This window comes from Hyperolius riggenbachi, chromosome 1 (assembly GCF_040937935.1).
Source record: "Hyperolius riggenbachi isolate aHypRig1 chromosome 1, aHypRig1.pri, whole genome shotgun sequence".
Taxonomy (NCBI): Eukaryota; Metazoa; Chordata; class Amphibia; order Anura; family Hyperoliidae; genus Hyperolius; species Hyperolius riggenbachi.
This window is the reverse complement of record NC_090646.1, coordinates 124470493-124492378: the sequence shown is the minus strand read 5'-3', so window position 1 is coordinate 124492378 and position 21886 is coordinate 124470493. Positions and strand designations below refer to the sequence as shown.

General features: G+C 45.4%; 1 long non-coding RNA gene across 3 annotated transcripts in view; it reads left to right on the top strand.

Moving 5' to 3' along the window:
• The window catches only part of LOC137546123 (uncharacterized), a 125062-nt gene that overhangs the window by 37687 nt on the left and 65489 nt on the right, over window positions 1-21886 (top strand). For all 3 annotated transcript variants that reach the window (XR_011026182.1, XR_011026181.1, XR_011026180.1), the window contains exon 2: window positions 7321-7383. This is a non-coding gene — a long non-coding RNA (uncharacterized lncRNA). The remainder of the gene's footprint in view (window positions 1-7320; window positions 7384-21886) is intronic.

Genomic DNA, 21886 nt, shown 5'->3' with positions numbered 1-21886 from the left:
AAGGGCGCTTTAGTAACCAAGCAATCTAATTCTTGTGGCTGCATGTGTGCATTATTTTACTTTTGCATGTCTATATGCAATAAGAATGAACAGTGTATCATAAGCCTATTTTATTGAACAGTTTTATATATATAATATATATATTGTAGATTCAAAGCATACCTGAACTGATGAGATAAGCATCTTATAGTACTATTCCTTAATATTATTCTGAGTCTTATATTGTGTTTAAACACATAAGATACATATGCTATTGTATCAGCTGATTGATGACAGTTGTAGAAATTTTATAACCATCATCTTGAACTATTGGCCCTTTTTGTCTCTTCCCCCTTGTTCAGAATTGTCTCTCTGCAATGCAAGAGTTTTATAGCCTGTCATTAGTTGTCAGTAAGTTATGTTACACCACAGTCCAACTAAAGTGCCACTAGACTAGAGAGAAACTGTCATACAGAGCCATGGAATTTTAACTCTTACAGTGAAAAAGAAATAAAGGAACACAGTTTACACGTCTACTCTATCATGGGTTTGATTCATGTAATCAATATTGGCATGGGCACACAGCACACATAACGCAACCTTTTTTGTGTGTGCATACAGCAAGTTATGTGTGCGCACAACAGTTTCACCAGGGTCTTGTGAATCAACCACCATGTCACTTGTCAGTTCAGGTACCCTGCACCTGTGGAATAGTCAGTAATGCCCATTCTGCAGAGCCAAGTGAATTATCTTCTTTTTTTTAAGTGACCCTGTAGCGAGAGGTATATGCAGGCTACCGTGTTCATTTATTTTAAACCAAGCATATTGCCTGGCTGTCCTGATTCTGTGATACTTGCCCAAAACAAGTATGCAGATCAGTTTATGCAGACGGGGAGGGAACAGTGCAGGTCTAATTAAACTAAGCTTAGAATAAAGTCAATGCATCGTATTTATAAAAAAAACCCAAAAAAAAAAAACCTGACATCCAACTCTAAAAATATACAGATTGAGCAGGAACATCTGCAAGAGAAATTGACACAGACGCTAGCAGGACCTCTGATAGCCGAGACCTAACTGGAGTAAACATGATGTTGGCAATATGTTTGAGGCTGTGTTTCCACTGTGCTGCCTGGCATGTGTCTGCGAGACACAATGGTGCCACTTGCTGTAATGCAAGAAAGCACCTGAATCTCTCTAGCCAAGCCATGCAGCTGATACAAATCCTGTAATAAATCTGCAGTGTGTTAACATCCTAGGTTTACAAATTAGCTGCTCTGACACAGTTGAGAGATCAAATAATGGTAGTGATTAGTCATAGATGAGGGAAAAATAGGCTAAACTCTAAATACATACACGGTGCATTTCTATATGTTTTCCTTCTGTCCTGTGCAAGAGGTCAGGTCCACTTTAAGGGCTGGAACCCACAAGAGCGTTTTTTTGTGCATTTCGGCAGCGCTGCGATGCGCTAGCGTTTTGCCAAAACGCTCAGCTGATGTTAATGGATGGGGCAACTTCCACAGGAGCGTTTGCGTTTCCCAGAAACGCAAACGCAGGACATGCAGCATTTTGGGAGCGTAGCGCTTCAATGTAAAGTATTGAAACGCTAGCAGAAACGCTCAGCAAAACTTAAAGGGGAACAGAAGAGAGAGGTATATGGAGGCTGTCATGTTTATTTCCTTTTAGACAATACCAGTTGCCGGGCAGCCCTGCTGGTCTATTTCTCTGCAGTAGTATCTAAAACCAGAAACAAGCATGCAGCTAGTCTTGTCAGATCAGACTTATAAGTCTGAACCACTGAAACACCTGACCTGCTGCATGCTTGTTCAGGGGCTATGGCTAATAGTATTAGAGGCAGAGGATCAGCAGGGCTGCCAGGCAACTGGTATTGTCTAAAAGGAAATAAACATGACAGCCTCCATATACCTTTCTCTTCAGTTCCCCTTTAAACTGAGCGGTTTTGCTAGCGTTTTGCGGTTCAGCACACTGTAACAAAATTAAAAATAATTCACAGGACCAATCAGGATAAAAACGCAAAACACTACACAACCGCTGAGCAAAAAAATACAATGTTGCAAAACGCGACCGCAAACGCGCATGAATCCGCTTGCAAACCGCTCAGACAAAACTCTAGCGGTAGCGTTTTGCGTTTGCTGTTTTCAGTGGGTTCCAGGCCTGAACCCTTTCCCTGCCAGCTGATTTGTCCCAAATGCTAACATCTACTGCCAAGCAGTTTGTAGACATTTTGTACTCATTAGGTTTACCGTATATACTCGCAAGCAAGCCGACCCGCATATAAGCCGACCCCCCCACTTTTAACTGAAAAAACAGGAAAAAATGATTGACCCTCATGTAAGCCGGGGGTAGGAAATGCTGGCCGTGTGATTCCCTCATGTGTGTCCCAGTATAGCTAGTATAGTGTCCATTATGGGTAGGTAGTGCCCTGTATAGCTAGTAAAGTGCCCAGTATAGCTAGTATAGTGCTCAGTATAGCTAGTATAGTGCCCAGTATAGTTAGTATAGTGCCCTAGTATAGTGCTCAGTATAGGTAGGTAGTGCTCAGTATAGCTAGTATAGTGCTCAGTATAGCTAGTAAAGTGCCACAGTATAGCTAGTAAAGTGCCACAGTATAGCTAGTAAAGTGCCCCAGTATAGCTAGTATAGTGCCCCCAGTATAGCTAGCATAGTGCTCAGTATAGCTAGCATAGTGTTCAGTATAGCTAGTATAGTGTTCAGTATAGCTAGTATAGTGTTCAGTATAGCCAGTATAGTGTTCAGTATAGCTAGTATAGGGCCCAGTATAGCTAGAATAGTGCCCCAGTATAGCTATTATAATGCCCCAGTATAGCTATTATAATGCCCCGGTATAGCTAGTATAGTGCCCCAATGTAAGTAGATAGTGCCCAGTATAGCTAGTATAGTGCTCAGTATAGCTAGTAAAGTGCCCCAGTATAGCTAGTATAGTGCCCCCAGTATAGCTAGCATAGTGCTCAGTATAGCTAGCATAGTGTTCAGTATAGCTAGTATAGTGTTCAGTATAGCCAGTATAGTGTTCAGTATAGCTAGTATAGGGCCCAGTATAGCTAGAATAGTGCCCCAGTATAGCTATTATAATGCCCCGGTATAGCTAGTATAGTGCCCCAATGTAAGTAGATAGTGCCCAGTATAGCTAGTATAGTGCTCAGTATAGGTAGATAGTGTCCCGACCCCCCCGCCGCTGCTGCTGCTGCTATTATTAGCTTACCCGGCGGCTTCCCATATCCCTCCCTCCGTCTCCTGCACTGTGGCTTGTAAATAGTTCGCAGCAGCTCGCCCCACGGCGGCTGCTGTGTGATGACGGAGGAAGCTGTAGGCAGAGCGGCTTCCTGTACGGGCGATGTGTATCGCCGTTGCTATGGGAACCGCTCTGCCTACCGCTTCCTCCGTCATCACACAGCAGCCGCCGTGGGGCGAGCTGCTGCGAACTATTTACAAGCCAGTGCAGGAGACGGAGGGACGGATATGGGAAGCCGCCGGGTAAGCTAATAGCAGCGGCGGCGGCGGAGGGGGGGGGGGGGGGGTATAAGGAGCAAACATGACTCGCAAGCAAGCCGACCCCCCAACTTTTGGCCCACTTTTGGGGGGTCAAAAATTCGGCTTGCTTGCGAGTATATACGGTACTTAGGATTTTTGACAAGAAAACCTACATTAAGGGCTCTTTCACAGTGTGATGTTAAAGTCGCACATTAGAAAATGTTTTAATGTGGACTAACGCACAGCAACACTAAGTCTGTGCAACATTCACAGTGCTCACATTGCGTTTGTGTGTAAAGTGTAGCATTATTAGAAAGTGCAGCATGCTGTGCGTTAGACACATTATTAGCTACGTTGGACTGTTTGCACATGCTCAGTAGTAACGTGGAAGCATACTTTTCATTGCTTGTATGCGACGATAACAGGGCATTAAAGAAAGTCTGAAGCGAGAATAAATCTCGCTTCAGACCTCATAGATAGCAGGGGCACGTGTGCCCCTGCTAAAACGCCGCTATCCCGCGGCTTAACGGGGGTCCCTTCACCCCCAAATCCCCTCCGTACAGACGTGGAGCACTTCCGCATTGGGGCAGGGCTTACCGCCGCAGCCCTGCCCCACACGCGTCTGTCAGCGTGTATCTCCGCCTCTCCCCCGCCCCTCTCAGTCTTCCTTCACTGAGAGGGGCGGGGGAGAGGCGGCGATGCGCCGCTGATAGACGCGACTGGAGGCAGGGCTGCAGCCGTTAGCCCTGCCTCCAGGAAGAGAAAATCTGCGACCAAGAAGACGACCAAGGTTTGCGGGGGTGGGTTTGGGGGTGAAGGGACCCCCGTTTAGCCGCACACATGCCCCTGCTAACTATGAGCTCTGAAGCGAGATTTATTCTCGCTTCAGAGTCTCTTTAAAGTTACGTTGCAACTTTTTTGGGACGTTGCGTTGAAAGCTTGCGGTGTGACTTTAACGTTGCATCAAACCGCATCGTCCCAATGTGAAAGTAGCCTCAATAGGACATATAATCAAGAAGAGATGGAGCGCGCCATAGCGCATTAATCGTAAAAGGTGATTTATTGAAATATAAAAGTTATACTCACAAACACAATGTGTGTAATCGCTTGTCAGCGGACAGCCAGCCGCTTATCTCAACAGGGGAGGATGTCGAGTCCCGGTCGTCTGGGCTCCGTCTCGCTGTGAGGTGGGCGTGGCTGGTGTTCAGCGGGCGTGTGACGTCATGACGTGTTTCAGCACTCTGCGCCTTCGTCAGATGGCGTCACACGCGTACAGGCATACACTTACAGTGTTGCTCTGTATGGTTGCCATGGTGGCAAGGAGGACATTTCACATAACTTTATTAAACCAACAATTGCGTGCCACCCAGTATGAACGCGGAAGTTAATTGCACATGCAGTTTAATGCACATGCTGCCTTTTTTTATATATGGAAATTGGTGAGCTATATAGAACTGTTCTCCTAAGTATGTTTCCGTAATAATATCCACATAATTGCCGCCTGGGACGCATGCAACTTCCGCGTTCATACTGGGTGGCACGCAATTGTTGGTTTAATAAAGTTATGTGAAATTTCCTCCTTGCCACCATGGTAACCATACAGAGCAACGCTATAAGTGTATGCCTGTACGCGTGTGACGCCATCTGACGAAGGCGCAGAGCGCCAAAACGCGTCATGACGTCACACGCCCGCTGAACACCAGCCACGCCCACCTCACAGCGAGACGGAGCCCAGACGACCGGGACTCGCGCTGCTGGCCACAGCGTGACATCCTCCCCTGTTGAGATAAGCGGCTGGCTGTCCGCTGACAAGCGATTACACACATTGTGTTTGTGAGTATAACTTTTATATTTCAATAAATCACCTTTTACGATTAATGCGCTATGGCGCGCTTCATCTCTTCTTGATTGTTTTGCCAAGTTACCCTACCACGGAGCGTCGCAGTGCATGACATCATAAGAGGAGTACATCTCTGATTGGTCACCTAGGAACAGGAGCGCAAGATTCCTCTCTTTGTGTTTGCGAAAATCAATAGGACATATATATTGTTTTTTTTTCTGCAATGAATTGGGTTTAAACACTGAAACAAAATTGTGTACTTTTTCTGGAGATATAACAACATTTTTAGTACAATATGTTTTTAAAAAAAAAAAAAAAGTAAAAGAAAAAATATTTTTCTGCTGTTTTTTTTTTTTCAAAGAATTACATTTACTGGCAAAAATGTTGCTGTTTGTAAAAGCCATGATTCTGCTGAATCCAACAATACCAGATATATACTGGTATCCCACTTTTCCTGTCCTAGAATAGGTGCGCCAGTACAGGTAGCCAGATATAGGTGCAGCCATTATCGGTAGCCTGGAATAGGTGCCCCAGTACAGGTACCCAGATATAGGTGCAACCAGTATAGGTAGCCAGGAATAGATGCTCCCAGTATAGGTGCAGCCAGTATAGGTAGACAGTCATAGGTGCCACCAATACAGGTAGCCAGGTATAGGTGCTCCCAGTATAGGTAGCCAATTAAAGGTGCCCCAGCATAGGTAGTAGGTATAGGAGCCCCCAATAAAGGTAGCAGGTATAGGTGCCACTATGGGAAGGGGGCCGAAATCATCCTCCCTCCACATGTGCCCCCTTCCTGTGACCCCCCCCCCCCCGCCCGTTGTAGAGCTTGGGCGCAGTGGTCAGTGTGTAATTAACTCACCCATTCGCTGGCTCCATGGGGTGTCCCCTTTGGCAGCAAGCTCTTCTCTCATCTCCCTATTTCTGTATGACGCGTATGTAATCACGCGTCATACAGGAAGTAGAGAGGAGAGAGAGAAGACGGCTGCCGGCGTGGGACACGGGCATGGAGCCAGTGATCGGATGAGTTAATTACACTCCAACCGCTGCTCCAACTACTCAGGGAGGCAGAGGAGGGGGGCCCACGTGGAGGGAGGGAGGAATGACGTCGACTCCCCCCCCCCCCCTGTTTCCTGCTAAATAACGTACTTGGTACGTTGCTGGCAGTTAAAGCACTTACTTGCCACAGCATACCTAGTATGTGCTTGGCAATGAAAGGTTTAAAGAATAATGTTATTGGGTACAGGAAAAGATGACACATCTAACGGGACTAGCCCGCTTCCTCAGGTCTACAGTACAGTGTCTTATGCCATCGCCTATGCCATTGTAATTAGATAATCAACATTATTCACTTCACCTTATAGTGAGTTAAATGTTGCTGATTGGTGTATAGTGGCCACTTGTAGCTAAACAGGAGTGACTTTCCCAAACCCGTCATTCCCCCATTTAGAGAGAATGACTTATGTGTTCTATCATGATGTGAATATCAGCGTGGGACAAACACTAGGTGTAAAATGAACTTTGAGTAGCTGAGAGAAGTAAACATGCGCTCACCAAGCTCGGCAATACTGATTTTTTTTTTTATATTTTTTTTATTACTTCATGTTGGCTTCTGCTATTTCAGTCTTCTGAAACCCACCAACATAAAATTGTGCGTTATGACAGTGTTTATGAAGTTACCCCTAGATCTCAGAGAATTACATATCAGTTCTATAAGATTAGACTAATAGTCTATACAGAAACCAGCTAAGAAGATGATCTCACAAGATAAGTCTCCAAGAAATGATTTGATTACCCCAAGATTCCTATTTAATTCAAATACTGGAGATGTTTTTACTGGATGAGCTACAATGGGGTATTGTAATTGTCATTTGGTCTTCCCGTTATTCTTGCCCAATTGGTGCCTTGTCAATAGTTTGTTAAATACCTGCAGATAGATCTTATTACACTCTACAATAATGTTTTTCATTATTTGCTTGTCGTCTTCAATCTAGTGTGGTATTTATCAGGAGAATGGAAACCTCTTTACGTGCGGTTCAGATGCTCTGAAAACACGGGTAAGTGTAGCAGTCATTTATTGCACTGTCAGTTCCCATTCTGGCAATGTTTGCTTTCAGGGAAGCACATCAGTGAGCTCTGTGTTCATTAACAGTGTGCTCAGCTCTAATGCCAAATCAGCATTTCAATTACCAGAAGCTTCTGAAAATCCCGATTGTCACAGGCCCCGTCAATGGTAGATTGTTAATCAGTGATGGCAAGGCAGAGTTGCACATCAACATTACTTTTTGGGGGGTACCTTTGCCTATTTTTATTTAATTACTAGTCTTCATTTTCTTTTGTTGTTGTCTTATGTACATGACTACTAAATAGGAACAGTTTGTACTTTGCATTGGAGTTTTGTATTAAAAAGGTTGACTGCCTAGGGTCAGGGCCGGAGCTACCATAGGAAAAATGGGCAATTGCCCCAGGGCCCCAGAGCCTGTAGGGGCCCCCAAGGTGTCCCTCCCCCATCTTAACTGTTGCTCCCCAGGGACTCTGCAGAGTCTGTTAAGTTGGGAGGTGATTGGGGGAGGGTCAGCAGCCAGCTTAGGGGCCCAGGAGGAAAATGTGGCTGCAACACAGGGCCTCTAATGATGCTTTTTGGTCGGGGGGGGGGGGGGGTGGCTGTTGGGGGCCCCCAGGCTAATTTTGCCCTAGGGCCCAATTGTTACTTGAACCGGCCCTGCCTAGGGTAGGGTAGTGTGGCTGAATACACCTCCACCAAGGCATCTTCCTCTTTGTACTTTGCCAGTTAGCTGTCTCAGCTTAAGGCACTTAGGGGTAAATAGAACTTTAATAGCAAAGGTATGAGTTTCCAGTACAGAAAGAGTTAAGATACTTCACTTGTTATCTATGCAAAAGAGCTTCTCTGAGCTCTCCGACCAATTTAGTCAGAAAACGGTCCTATTTACTGAAGCGCTTATACAGTGCAGTTTCTAGGCTAAAATGCACCCAGGGCGAGGGTGTAAAAATTGCGCCCCCCCCCCTAGGTTAGATAGGTAGGTGCCTCTCAGTATAGGTTAGATTAGGTAGGTGCCCCCTAGTATAGGCTAGATTAGACAGGTGCCCCCCAGAATAGGTTAGATTAGGTAGCTGCCCCCCAGTATAGGTTAGATAAGGTAGCTGCCCCCCCAGTATAGGTTAGGTAGGTGCCCCCCAGTATAGGTTAGGTAGGTGCCCCCCAGTATAGGTTAGATAGGGAGCTGCCCCCCAGTATAGGTTAGATTAGGTAGCTGCCCCCCAGTGTAGGTTAGATAGGTAGCTGCCCCCCCAGTGTTGGTTATATTAGGTAGCTGCCCCCCAGTGTAGGTTAGATAGGTAGCTGCCCCCCAGTGTAGGTTAGATAGGTAGCTGCCCCCCAGCGTAGGTTAGATTAGGTAGGTGCCCCCCAGTGTAGGTTAGATAGGTAACTGCCCCCCAGCGTAGGTTAGATTAGGTAGCTGCCCCCAGTATAGGTTAGATAGGTAGCTGCCCCCCAGCGTAGGTTAGATAAGGTAGCTGCCCCCAGTATAGGTTAGATAGGTAGCTGCCCCCCAGTGTAGGTTAGATTAGGTAGGTGCCCCCCAGTGTAGGTTAGATTAGGTAGGTGCCCCCCAGTGTAGGTTAGATTAGCAGCTGCCCCCCAGCGTAGGTTAGATTAGGTAGCTGCCCCCAGTATAGGTTAGATAGGTAGCTGCCCCCCAGTGTAGGTTAGATTAGGTAGGTGCCCCCCAGTGTAGGTTAGATTAGCAGCTGCCCCCCAGCGTAGGTTAGATTAGGTAGCTGCCCCCAGTATAGGTTAGATAGGTAGCTGCCCCCCAGTGTAGGTTAGATTAGGTAGGTGCCCCCCAGTGTAGGTTAGATTAGGTAGGTGCCCCCCAGTGTAGGTTAGATTAGCAGCTGCCCCCCAGCGTAGGTTAGATTAGGTAGGTGCCCCCAGAGTAGGTTAGATAGGTAGATGCCCCCAATAATGGAGGGGGGAGCCGCAGGGAGGGTAGCCCGACCTCTCCCTCCCTCTCCTCTCCCGGGCGCCCTCCGTGCTCCCCCCTCAGATGCAGAGTCCGTGAGCAGCAGGGAAGCACTGTTTACAACTCACCGGCTGCCTGGCTCCAAGCGCTGCTCTCTCGCCGCTGGTCTCCTCTCTCTGTATACATACTGATACACGCTGCTTCCGGCTACAGGAAGCAGCGTGTATCAGTACGTATACAGAGAGAGAGAGGAGACCAGCGGCGAGAGAGCAGCGCTTGGAGCCAGGCAGCCGGTGAGTTGTAAACAGCGCTTCCCTGCTGCTCACGGACTCTGCATCTGAGGGGGGAGCACGGAGGGCGCCCGGGAGAGGAGAGGGAGGGAGAGGTCGGGCTGCCCTCCCCGCGGCTCCGGCTCCCCCCTCCATTATAGCGCCCCCCTCCCAACAGCGCCCCGGGCGGCGGCACACTCCGCACGGGGAAAGAAACGGGGCTGCGCTTATACATCAAAAAAACAGTGAAAGACAACATCATAAGATTTTACTGCAGCGAAGTTTAAAGGCGTATGAGAGGAATCGGCGTGGGAGACTTGGGTGCAGGATACATCCGGTATATGGCTGATCCTGCTGCTGCGCAAGTCCCGGCCCGTCTTCTCCGTCTTGGGCGCACTACCTGGGTGCCCAAGTCTCCTGTGCTGGGTTTACTGTGTTCAAGTTTAAAGGGTCATTGGTTTTACTCTGTTTCATAGTTTGAAATACAGAGTGTAGTTTTTATAGCCCATGTTATACTTGCAACACCTATGTGGATAGATAGATAGATAGATTTACGCAAAATACAGAGGGACTCAATATTATTAGTTATGAAAATCGCAAAAAATGTAATGTGTATAGTACTGTGGGATGCGAAGGTTTAGGCAGTTAACGATAAAAAATGTTAGTTAAATATAACATATAGGAGACACACACAGTGATATTTGAAGTGAAATGAAGAAAAAAGTGAAAAAAAAGTTTATTGCATTTACAGAAAGTGCGCAATAATTGTTTAAATAAAATTTAGGCAAGTGCATAAATTTGTCATTTTTATTGATTCCAAAACCTTTAGAACTAATTATTGAAACTCAAATTGGCTTGGTAAGCTCAGCGACCCCTGACCTACATACACAGGTGAATCCAATTATGAGAAAGAGTATTTAAGGGTGTCAATTGTAAGTTTCCCTCCTCTTTTAAATTTATCTGAAGAGTAGTAACATGAGGGTCTCAAAACAACTCTCAAATGACCTAAAGACATATATTGTTCACCATCATGGTTTAGGGGAAGGATACAGAAAGCTGTATCAGAGATTTCAGCTGTTTCCACAGTTAGGAACATATTGAGGAAATGGAAGACCACAGTCTCGGTTCAAGTTAAGGCTGGAAGTGGCAGACCAAGAAAAATCTCGGATAAACAGAAGTGACGAATGTTGAGAACAGTCAGTCAACCCACAGACCAGCACCAAAGACCTACAACATCATCTTGCTGCAGATGGAGTCACTGTGCATCGTTCAACCATTTGGCGCACTTTACACAAGGAGATGCTGTATGCAGAGGAATCCTTTTCTCCGCACACAGCACAAACAGAGCCGCTTGAGGTATGCTAAAGCACATTTGGACAAGCCAGCTTCATTTTGGAACAAGGTGCTGTGGACTGCTGAAACTAAAATTTAGTTATTTGGGCATAACAAGGGGTGTTATGCATGGAGGAAAAACAACACAGCATTCCAAGAAAAACACCTGCTACCTACAGTCAAATATGGTGGTGGTTCCATCATGCCGAGGTTTCTATGCAGGTGCTGGATCCAAGGTTGGGGTAGCTGCCGAACTGCCCATGCACTGGAATGTGGGCATAGTAGTGACTGGTCATGTGCAGGGCCAAATGAACTTAGCAGGTCTAGGTAGTCAGGCATAGGTGCCCTTGGTATAGGTAGCCAGATATAGTTGCCCCCAGTATAGGTATAGTGTAGATTGACGGGTCATGGGCAGGGCTAAATGAGCTTAGCAGCCCCATGTACTTCCTGGATCTCTTGCGTTTCATCAATGGAACGCAAGTGAACCAGGAAGTACATGAGGCGCTTGGATCATGGCAACGTAAGTATCGAACCCACTCAATCTCCCTCTCTTCATGACTGCCACTTTCCCCACCTCCCCTGCAGCTCTGCCCAACTTCGCCCATCCCTCTGCCCTGCCTCCCGCGCAGCTCTGCCCAATTTGTCCCGCCGCTCTCCCCAGCCTCGCCCACTCACATTAGTATGCTGATAGCACCAGCACCCCCCGCCTCCCAGTGCTCGTGCTATTAGGGTACTAATGATATTTTAGGGGGTGCTTCAACCTCCCCCTGGCGCCACCACTGCAAATATCTGATCTGCATGCTTGTTCAGGGTTTGTGGCTAACAGTATTAGGGCCCTTTTCCACTATAGCGTTTGCTGAATCGCAAACCGCTAGTGGTTTTCAAATCGCTACGGTTTGCTTTTTAACATAGGAATCGTGGTAGATCATTTCCACTACCACAATTCCTTTTTTACTTAATCGCGCCACGGAGCGATTATTGCCGCGATTTTGCTATGCAGTGCATAGCATAGCAAAATCGCGATCGCAAACGTCAGGGGAAAAAAAGGACTTTTGCTCAATCGCAATCGCTAGCGTTTAGCGCTAACACTAGCGATTGCTAGTGGAAAAGGGCCCTTAGAGGCAAAGGATCAGCAGGACAAGTTGTTAACCAACCAATCCTGTCACTGCCACATAACACCAGTCCTGCACTCCCTTCACTGGCTACCTATAAAATGGAGGATTCTATTCAAGATCGGCCTACTGACATTTAAATCGCTACATAACCTGGACCCTGAATACATGAAAGAAATGTTGCAGCTGTGTAGGAATCCACACTCTCAGATCGACAGATTCTAATCTAGTCATACCCAGAGGCCACCTGAAAACTTTTGGCCCCAGAGCCTTCTGTCATGCCGCTCCTACATTATGGAACTCCTTACCTCAGCAGATCAGGACAGCTCCATCCCTGGACGTGTTTAAATCCAGATTGAAAACCCACCTGTTCAGTTGGGCATTTGCAGAAATATGTTTGTTGTGTGAATACTTCATCCTACTACCAATAACTGAATCTGAGAGAGCCTAAGCGCTTTGAGTTCTATGGGAGAAAAGTGCTATAGAAATGTTATTGTTATAGGTGACCCCAGGTTTAGGTAGCCAGACATAATTGCCCTTAGTATAGGTAGCCAGCTATAGGTGCCCCCAATATAGGGTGCCAGGCATAGGTGATCTTAGTATAGGTAGCCAGCTATAGGTGCCCTCAGTATAGGTAGCCAGCTGTAAATGCCCCTAGTATAGGTAGCCAGCCTTAGTTGGCCACAGAGGCAGTATTAGATTACACAATTAAACTTGCTTCTTTCAGGACTAACTTAAATCAACTCCTAGATGGTATATTTAGATCTCTGCAAAATCAATTAACCCTGTGTACACAATTAAGGTGGCCATACACTTATAGTTTTGCAGCAGATTCGACCATCACATAGATTTCTGTTAGATGCCTGTCAAGTCAAATCTGACAGGAATCTATCTGGTGTGTGCCACACACTAGGAACAGATTTCCAATAGATTTCAGAATTAAATCTATTGGAAATCTATTTAAATGCGTTATTGGACCATTATATCCAATGCAACTCTATTGGCCATGGATCTGCTACCAACAGCAGATCGACCTAGATCTTCCATCCTGTCAGATCCATCGAAATCGTCCACAAATCGATCGATTGATAAATTTGAAAAAATCAATTTCTACTCGATTGATCGATTGCTGAAATTGACCAGTGTATGGGCCCCTTTATGCAAATACTTATTGCAGACAAACCATCCAGGTACCACTATTGTCCCTACAGCTAAGTTAAAGGACAACCGAGGTGACACGTGACATTATGAGATAAGACGTGTATGTACAGTTCCAAGCACACAAATAACTAGGCTTGTTCCTTTTTTTCTTTCTCTGCCTCAAAGCGTTAATCAGATATGTAAGTTTCTATTCAGGTCGGGACTGGGTCGGACTATAGCATATCTCTCACCGATAAGTAATAACAGCCATAAATCACTTTCTTGTCAGTAAATGGCTCCCGAGAGCAGAAAAGATATAAAAGGGGTCAATAATTCATAGATTTGAGCTCTGGTATAGTTCAATGAAGGTGTCATTGAGCAGAGACAATAAAACAGTAAAAACTTAAAAACTAGATTTAAATGTAGAATAAAACTGTGGGATATCTTAAAAAGTCATTTTTAGAAGGAGGAGGACAGATACAATTGTTTTTCACCTCGGATGTCCTTAAAAACAGAGGTCTTAGTAAAAAAAAAAAAAAGTAATTTTGCATAGTCCCCTGCGCAAACTTTTTCTTTTGCGTAGTCTCCTAACTCTGGCCCCTTAACATGCAAGCATGTGTCTTTATATTTAGATCTCTGCCTGGGTACATGGAAAAGTGCATCTTACTCGTCATGTTTTATTCATAGTCTGCCTAACCAAAGGTGTGTTGTGGGAAAGTCCCCTTCTACAAATGTTGATTTTAGGAATGGTTTGTTTCCTGTGTCAGAGCTTTGGGAGGTATGTTGTAGCACAACTGGTATGTGGACTTGGATGTGCATTATCTAAAAGAGTGTGTCTTGTTAGGATGTGTGCATAATAGTACTGGCTCAGCATCTACCACACAAGTTGTATTATTCCTCCTTGGGGACCACATTAAAAAACTCTCAGTCATGGCTGGGCTATACTTGAGTGACTGATGGCTGTCACACAAAGCATAATTGCTAACCTGGAATAAAAGCCATGTTCTGTCAACACTTTCCCTTTGACACTACTGGTACTACTTTGGTAATCTCTTCTCAAAGCCTTACAAAACTCTGTACATTTTATTGGTGTCCAAATGCCATTATTTATCATGACATGCTGACATACGGGGTTGTTCAACTCATATGCTGGCATCTGTAATGAAATTCATCCTTTATTTCCTGGGGGGAAAAAGAAAAAAGTATTTTTTTTTTATTTTTTTTTTTATGCCCAATCTCAATCTCTTTTGCAAATACTTATAAAGCGTTTTGTTTGTATATATTGGTTTGTGTGCAAAAATGGTATGTTTTTGCTATAGATGGGTTGATGCATGACTCAGGTCAGGAGGACTACAATCTTAACACATGAAAAAATATATACCTAAAGCCCCAGCTCAAGATCTCATTTTAGTGATGAACTTATTATGTACTATATAGTGCTGACCTCTTCAACTGCACTTAACAGCCTCCATTAGGGATGATCAATGAGATGCCAAAAATGTTGAGGCAAAAAATGTTTTAATGCAAATGTGTGCAGTTTGAAAATGGACCAATCAATTTAAATCCAGGTTTAAACTGATTGGTCCATTTTTAAGCTGGATATATTTGCATAAAAATGTGCATAAACTTGGAAGAATTTGCATTTCTTTGATCTTCCTAGCCTCTATAGCCATGTCACTAACTATCCCTCAGAGAAGCTCGCAATTTAAACCCTACCATCAGGGCTGGTTCGAGATTAACAATCGTCCCCACAATGAATGCAGCCGCAGGGGGGGGCATCCGGGGCCCAAACAGGGCCATTTTTAGGGGCAGGAGGGGGCAAAATGCCAGAGGGGGAGCAGTGGGCGGACACACAGCTGTGGGAAGGGGGTCCCGACTCACCCCTCCCTCACCTTGGGCCCCCCTTCAGCACTCCCCCCTCCAGAAATTACAGCACTGGCCAAGCAGGGAATGCTGACTTAGCTCTTCTGCGTTCCATGCATCTCTTTTGCAGCATCTCACTCTACTTCCTGATTGGTTAATGTGTGCTTGCTGCTCCCCCCTCATGCTATAACCTTAGGGCACCGATATCACGCTATCTATAATGTGTGCACCTAAACCTGGCTACCAATACTGGGGCTGCCTATACATGGCTACCTATACTGGGGACGCCTATACCTGGCTACCTTTTCTGTAAGTATGTTTTGTTTTTTTCTTAATATCCTGCCTGAGTGCCTGGCCTGCCTTTCCAATTTCTGTTGGTGGGGGGCATCCTAAGTTTTGCAGCAGTGTCCAATGGTTTCTAGTTAGGCCCCTGATCTCTGCCTAGCTTAGTCATAGTCTTTAAGCCTTGTACACACACTAGAGAGTTCTTGACCAAAGCAGCCATCAGGAGCCTGCCAAGAATCTCGCATGTGTATAGGGTCCTCCAAACTCCCTCGGCTCCTCGGTCCAGTGATCAGCCTGAAAGATAAACTCTACCAATGGCATTATTCTCCCCACTCACTCTGCCCACTTTGTGTTTTCCATCGACCCTCCTCCCCCTGCATAGCAACAGAATGCATTGATAGCGAGGAGAACGCCAGTGCATACCACTAAGGCTGCCTCTGAAATGACCACCAGCTCAGTGTGCAGCACCTAAATAGATTTTCTGCACACTTCACATTCAATTCAGATGCATTAATCAAATCATTAGCAAATCTGCTACTACATATCATGCAAACAGGAAACTCAGGAGGAGGGGCTGGGAGCAGCCAACCTGACAGTTACATAGTTACAAAGTTAAGGAAAGGTGGGGGGAAAGGCTGCGCATCCCTAAACACATGTTGCAATTGAATGGTTAATCGCACAGGCTTACACTGCCTCTGCCAGACTGAAAAATGCATGCCCTGCATCCAAGACATGTGCTAACATTTATTAAACTAGGAGGAACTTTAGCTTCCAATATGGTTTGCATGCAAAGTGTATTATACTAGACACTTGCGCCACGGTGAGGCAAACCTCCGGGCAAGTGACCTAACCTAAATTTAAAACCTTGGGAGCAGCTAAGCAAGAAAAATGTGTAACTTACATTTGGTTGAAAAGCAAGGAGAACGCCAGCGCATACCACTAAGGCTGCCTCTGAAATGACCACCAGCTTAGTGTGCAGCACCTAAATAGATTTTCTGCACACTTCACATTCAATTCAGATGCAAATCATTAGCAAATCTGCTACTACTTATCATGCAAACAGGAAACTCAAGAGGAGGGGCTGGGAGCAGCCAACCTGACAGTTACATAGTTACAAAGTTAGGGAAAGGCTGCGCATCCCTAAACACATGTTGCAGTTGAATGGTTAATCGCACAGGCATACACCGCCTCTGCCAGACTGAAAAATGCATGCCCTGCATCCAAGACAAGTGCTAACATTTATTAAACTAGGAGGAACTTTAGCTTCCAATATGGTTTGCATGCAAAGTATATTATACTAGACACTTGCGCCACAGTGAGGCAAACCTCCGGGCAAGTGGCCTAACCTAAATTTAAAACCTTGGGAGCAGCTAAGCAAAAAAATGTGTAACTTACATTTGGTTGAACAGCGAGGAGAACGCCAGCGCATACCACTAAGGCTGCCTCTGAAATGACCACCAGATCAGTGTGCAGCACCTAAATAGATTTTCTGCACACTTCACATTCAATTCAGATGCAAATCATTAGCAAATCTGCTACTACTTATCATGCAAACAGGAAACTCAGGAGGAGGGGCTGGAAGCAGCCAACCTGACAGTTACATAGTAGAATGCATTGATAGCCTGAAGGCCAGTGATGTATCTGTACAGCCTCAGCCCCACACTGTCACCCGACGGACCGAGTCTTGATCCCTTTCTAGCGACTGTCCTCTTATGTGCACATTGCTTTATATTCCTATGTATGGTTTAAGTACCAGTTCAATACTCAGTACAGGCGCCACTCAAATTGCTTGCCGCATGCACAGCCTCCACCTCACTGCTTCCCAAAAAATCTCGCTTTACTAGTACTTGTGCACCGCCACATCCAGGCGCTGCCCTACTAGTTTTGTTATAAAATAACTCATTCATTATTAAATAGCAGGCACATCCCACTCCAGAGTCCTGAACTGGTTGGAGGCTGGTCTTTACCACCTTTTATAATCTTACTATGCTATATGTAATGATCAAAACAAGAAAAGGAGCCCAATAACACCAATAAAGTTATATGAAATACTTGAAACCGTCTCAATGTATCAATTAATATTTATTAGGGACTTATCCATACATCACAAAAATAAGTTAAAACAATGATTAAAACCCCTGTCTTAATCCAAAGGTAATTGGAATTCAACGTAGCAGCAAATTGAAAGTGACTAGTGCTGTATGATCAATGTGCAAAAGCAGGGACTCCTGATATATAAAAATATAATGTGCAATAAGCCAGTAGAAAAATACAAAAAACACACACATGTCTAAGTGCATAGGGTGGATAAATATAAATTGTAAGAGTAGGGACAACAATCATCAAGGAATCTTTCAATAAATAGTGCATAGATGCAAAAAAATATGGATGCAAAAAATGCCCTGTGAAACTGGATAGTAACACACAACCAGGGAGTCATACAGTATGAGTACCAACACACTAGTGCAATGATGAGATACAAAAGTGCAAAGTGCTTACCATTTAGTGTAGAAGTTGCTGCATGCGGAGAGACTGGGGGACTGTGCCTTGCGCGTTCGCAGCGAGCGGCTGCTTCTATGGAGGCCTGGAACTGGAATAGAGGTAAGTATAAGTAACCATATACCCATGCCCCTCTACAGAAAAACGCAAGAGGGTGGATAATTGGCATTGTACCACCTTTCACTGAGGGAGCACACATGAAAACAGTTGGCTGATGGTGTAATGGTTAAGGGCTCTGCCTCTGACACAGGAGACCAGGGTTCGAATCTCGGCTCTGCCTGTTCAGTAAGCCAGCACTAATTCAGTAGGAGACCTTTGGCAAGTCTCCCTTACACTGCTACTGCCAATAGAGCGCGCCCTAGTGGCTGCTGCTCTGCCTTGGCGCTTTGAGTCCGCAAGGAGAAAAGCGCAATATAAATGTTATTTGTCTTGTCTTGTCTTGAAATTTGAGCATAATCAACTTGTGGTTGACAAAAGATTTGTTTACACATTTGTCAACAACATGTTTTTTGGTGATTGATTTGTTATTCCTCCCCACATCATTTAACTACAACCAACCAATCTCCCTAATTAAAAGCCCCTTCTGACCCTAACCCACCTCCCCCCAACAGTAACTCTTTCCTGGTGCCCAGAGACGGGACAAGGTCCTCCAGCACCCAAGGCTGAGACACCAAAGTGCGCCCCTCCATCCCTGCCACCCCAGCCGTCACACACTGATTGCTATTAGACTAAGAGGTACCACAGGGCCCACAACCTCCCCAACACCTTAATATCTAGTTATCTGGCTTGCAGTCACTGCTATGTATCCCCTTTTATTATTTCTTTCTGCTTCAAACACAATTAGGAATGACAGCTGAATGAATTGTGCGCCCCCTCCTACACTGCGCCCTGAGGCTGGAGCCTCTCCAGCCTATGCCTCGGCCCGGCCCTGCTGGTGCCTGACCCTAGCCTCCCTTCCAATGTCAGCACCTTTCTTTTACCTAATTCTTATCTTCTAAAGCCTGGGACACACATTTGGTTTTGATTGGCCAATTCTACCACTTCCATGTACATAGTATAAAAGCTTACCTACACAATCTGTTCATAGTATTCAAAGTCTGTTGGCCTGGCCAATTTTACCATACTACCTGGAGTTGGTAAAATTGGGCAGTGATTGGCCAATCAAAATTGGATGTGTGTATGCACCTTAAGACTAGTAAGACAGTTGTGAGAAAACGCGGAAAAGCCGCCGCGTGTGCTCAGAACAAGGCGGCTGATTCCGCATCCAACGCGGCGGTATGCAAGCGTGGGCCTACATCTGATAGTATGGCTAGACGCGGAGAAACCGCCGCATGCTCTGATAGCGGTGCGGCTGGTTCCGCGTCCAGGTCGGCAGGTGATTCACAACACGTCTGGTGTGGCTGGGACTGATAGTCCACACAGGTTCAGAAGGACGCGCGCGTGGTGAGAGGCAGAACTTTTATGACAGCCGGTCAGCTGACGTCGCAACTAGTTCCCATTGGTCCAGCACTTAGGGGAGGCGCTGGATAGCGCTGTACTATATATACTGGGTGCTGGTCATTCTCTGGTTGTCTGCTGTTGCGATCACTACATGGAAGCACTCAGACCTTTTGTCAGAATCTGTGTTGTTATTCTGTTATTACTTCAGACTAGTTCCAGGGTGTTGATGATCAAGGACCTCACACCCAAGTCTAGGGACTTTTATTACCATTCTGTTATTATTCAGACTAGTTCCAGTGTGTTGATGATCACGGAGCTCACACCCAAGACTAGGCATTGTTTATTATCTGTTATGACTTTCTGCTTTCCTGACCACTCTTCTGATCACTGATTCGGTACCTCGCTATATCCGATACTCTGTTGCCAAACCTTGCGTGCCTTAGGATTACCGAATCAGTCTCCTGTCTTTATACTTTGTCTGTCCGTGTGTTGCCGACCTGGCTTGTCCGACCTCGAGAACTATCTTCTCAGTTAAGAGATAGTTCACAGATCAGTCAGTGACATCCTGCTTTTGGTGTCACTCACGCTCTGGCCCTTCCTACCCCTAGCCTGGCTCCTCCCTGCGGGAGAGTCCCAGGTTACTGGAAGGTACTTGTTCTGCAGGACAGTATTGCCTACTGCCCTGATACCTGTTCCCCAGGTATTCTCCTCAAAGTATTACTGTTGCACCAAACACTCATATTACTCAGGTATCCAGAGGTTAGTGATATATCTGATTATCGGTGATACTGCAGATCATCAATAATCAGGTATATATCTGCATTTTTGGTGATACTGCAGATCACCAATAATCAGATTCTCTCTGTGTTACACCGATCGTTACAACAGTAAAACGAATCTCTCCATAACCTAACCTTTCTAAACCATACTCACCTTCCAATGTCTTCACCCCAGTGCTTATTTAACACAGGCTATATTTATCCACACTCTTTCACCAAAAGCATTAGCTCCGCTGGTGCAGGAGAGGAAGAGGAGTTACCACTTTTAACTTTTGGCCATCACCCGAACTATCCATTTGCGTCAGCGTCGACATTGTGTAGCCAAACACTGGCACAGTAGAAGTTAGTCTGGCACCCATGCTAAGCATGTAAAGGCATGTAAAGGTCATCGCTAGCACCCACACTAAACACTAGAAATTTGAGTGGCAAGCAGCCAAATCAAATGGGGAAAATAAACAATGATAATGATACAGCAGCTACACTATAGAAAATCCTGAGCAATTGCATTCATTTACTATGCCACAATCTCTGAGAATTTAAGGCATGATGCAGTAAATATTTTAGTATGCTTATTTGCACTCCTTGTTTTGAATACTTGACTTAATGGCTATTGTAAGACCTGCTAACAGCAGTTGTTCAGTGATATTACACAACATATTTGCATGTAAAAATAAAATAATAAAATAATCTGTGGCGAGCCAACAGGGAGGATGGGACTCCAAAACAAAGGGGCGACAGAGACCTCCTCTGGTTAAACATATCCATCCCCAGAGCAGAGGGGACAGCATCCTCCCCCCAACCATTCCTATACATGCATCACATGACCACTACTGGTGGAGATGGGATGGGAACTCTGCAGACCTGTAGCTGCTCACAAGAATGATTGTTTATTGTATTGCAGCACTATCCAACTGCCCTGAATTTTGAGCAATTAGAGAACTCTACCCCGCCCCCTTTCTTGCGGGTTAATATTCATAGGGGGTCTTCTGAGACCCTAAACCCATTGGCCTAAATAGTGTATAAGTTAGAGAAGCTAATATCCTCTATTTTAGAGAAGAGTGTGGACTGTATACCCCCAATGCCCCTCATGGACTGTATATCCCAGCCCCCCATATTGTCCCTTACATCCCCCACATCCTAAGGACTACATACCCCAACCCCCTATACCCTTCCCTTACCCCCTCCCCCCCCCCCCCATGTTAATGCTTTGTTTTGCGTTGGCAATGCTAAATGTATTTGGTTCTGCCGATAAAGCTTTTTTGGATTTGGACACCCAAGCATCAGATTTGAGGGACAGGATGGATAAATGTGGTATCAATAGTAAAGCAGATGATGAGGAGAGCATTGGATGAATGACATAAGAAGATTATGAGTTGGGATCCGTCTTTTCAAGGTTGAGTTTCAATATTCTGTCAGATATCCAGGTGGAGATGGCAGACAGGCAGGTGGAGATTTTATCCAAAGTGTGGATGGAGAGATCAGGGTTGTACACATCTTGTTCATGATTGTCAGTACCGTACTAAAATGTAAGAATCCCCATGTTCATTTTTTAACCCCATTTTACTCAGAACTTTCACTGCACATGGCACTGCTGTCTGTGATGGAAACCATGGCCCTGATTTTCTTTCTTCGAATAACACCAGAGAGCCAATGTGAAATAGCAAATCTTTTACTGAATTCTTTAACCACTTCCGGACCGGGCTAATTGAAATCTATGCACTGTTTGGGATCTGTTATCCCTGCCTGGGCATACATTTTAATTACTGCGCCACATGCTGCCACCACTGTTCTCCCGCTGCTGCAGCCCGCTCGCTCTGCTTTTGGCTTGACAGCAGAGCTCCATGAGCCGGTCAGG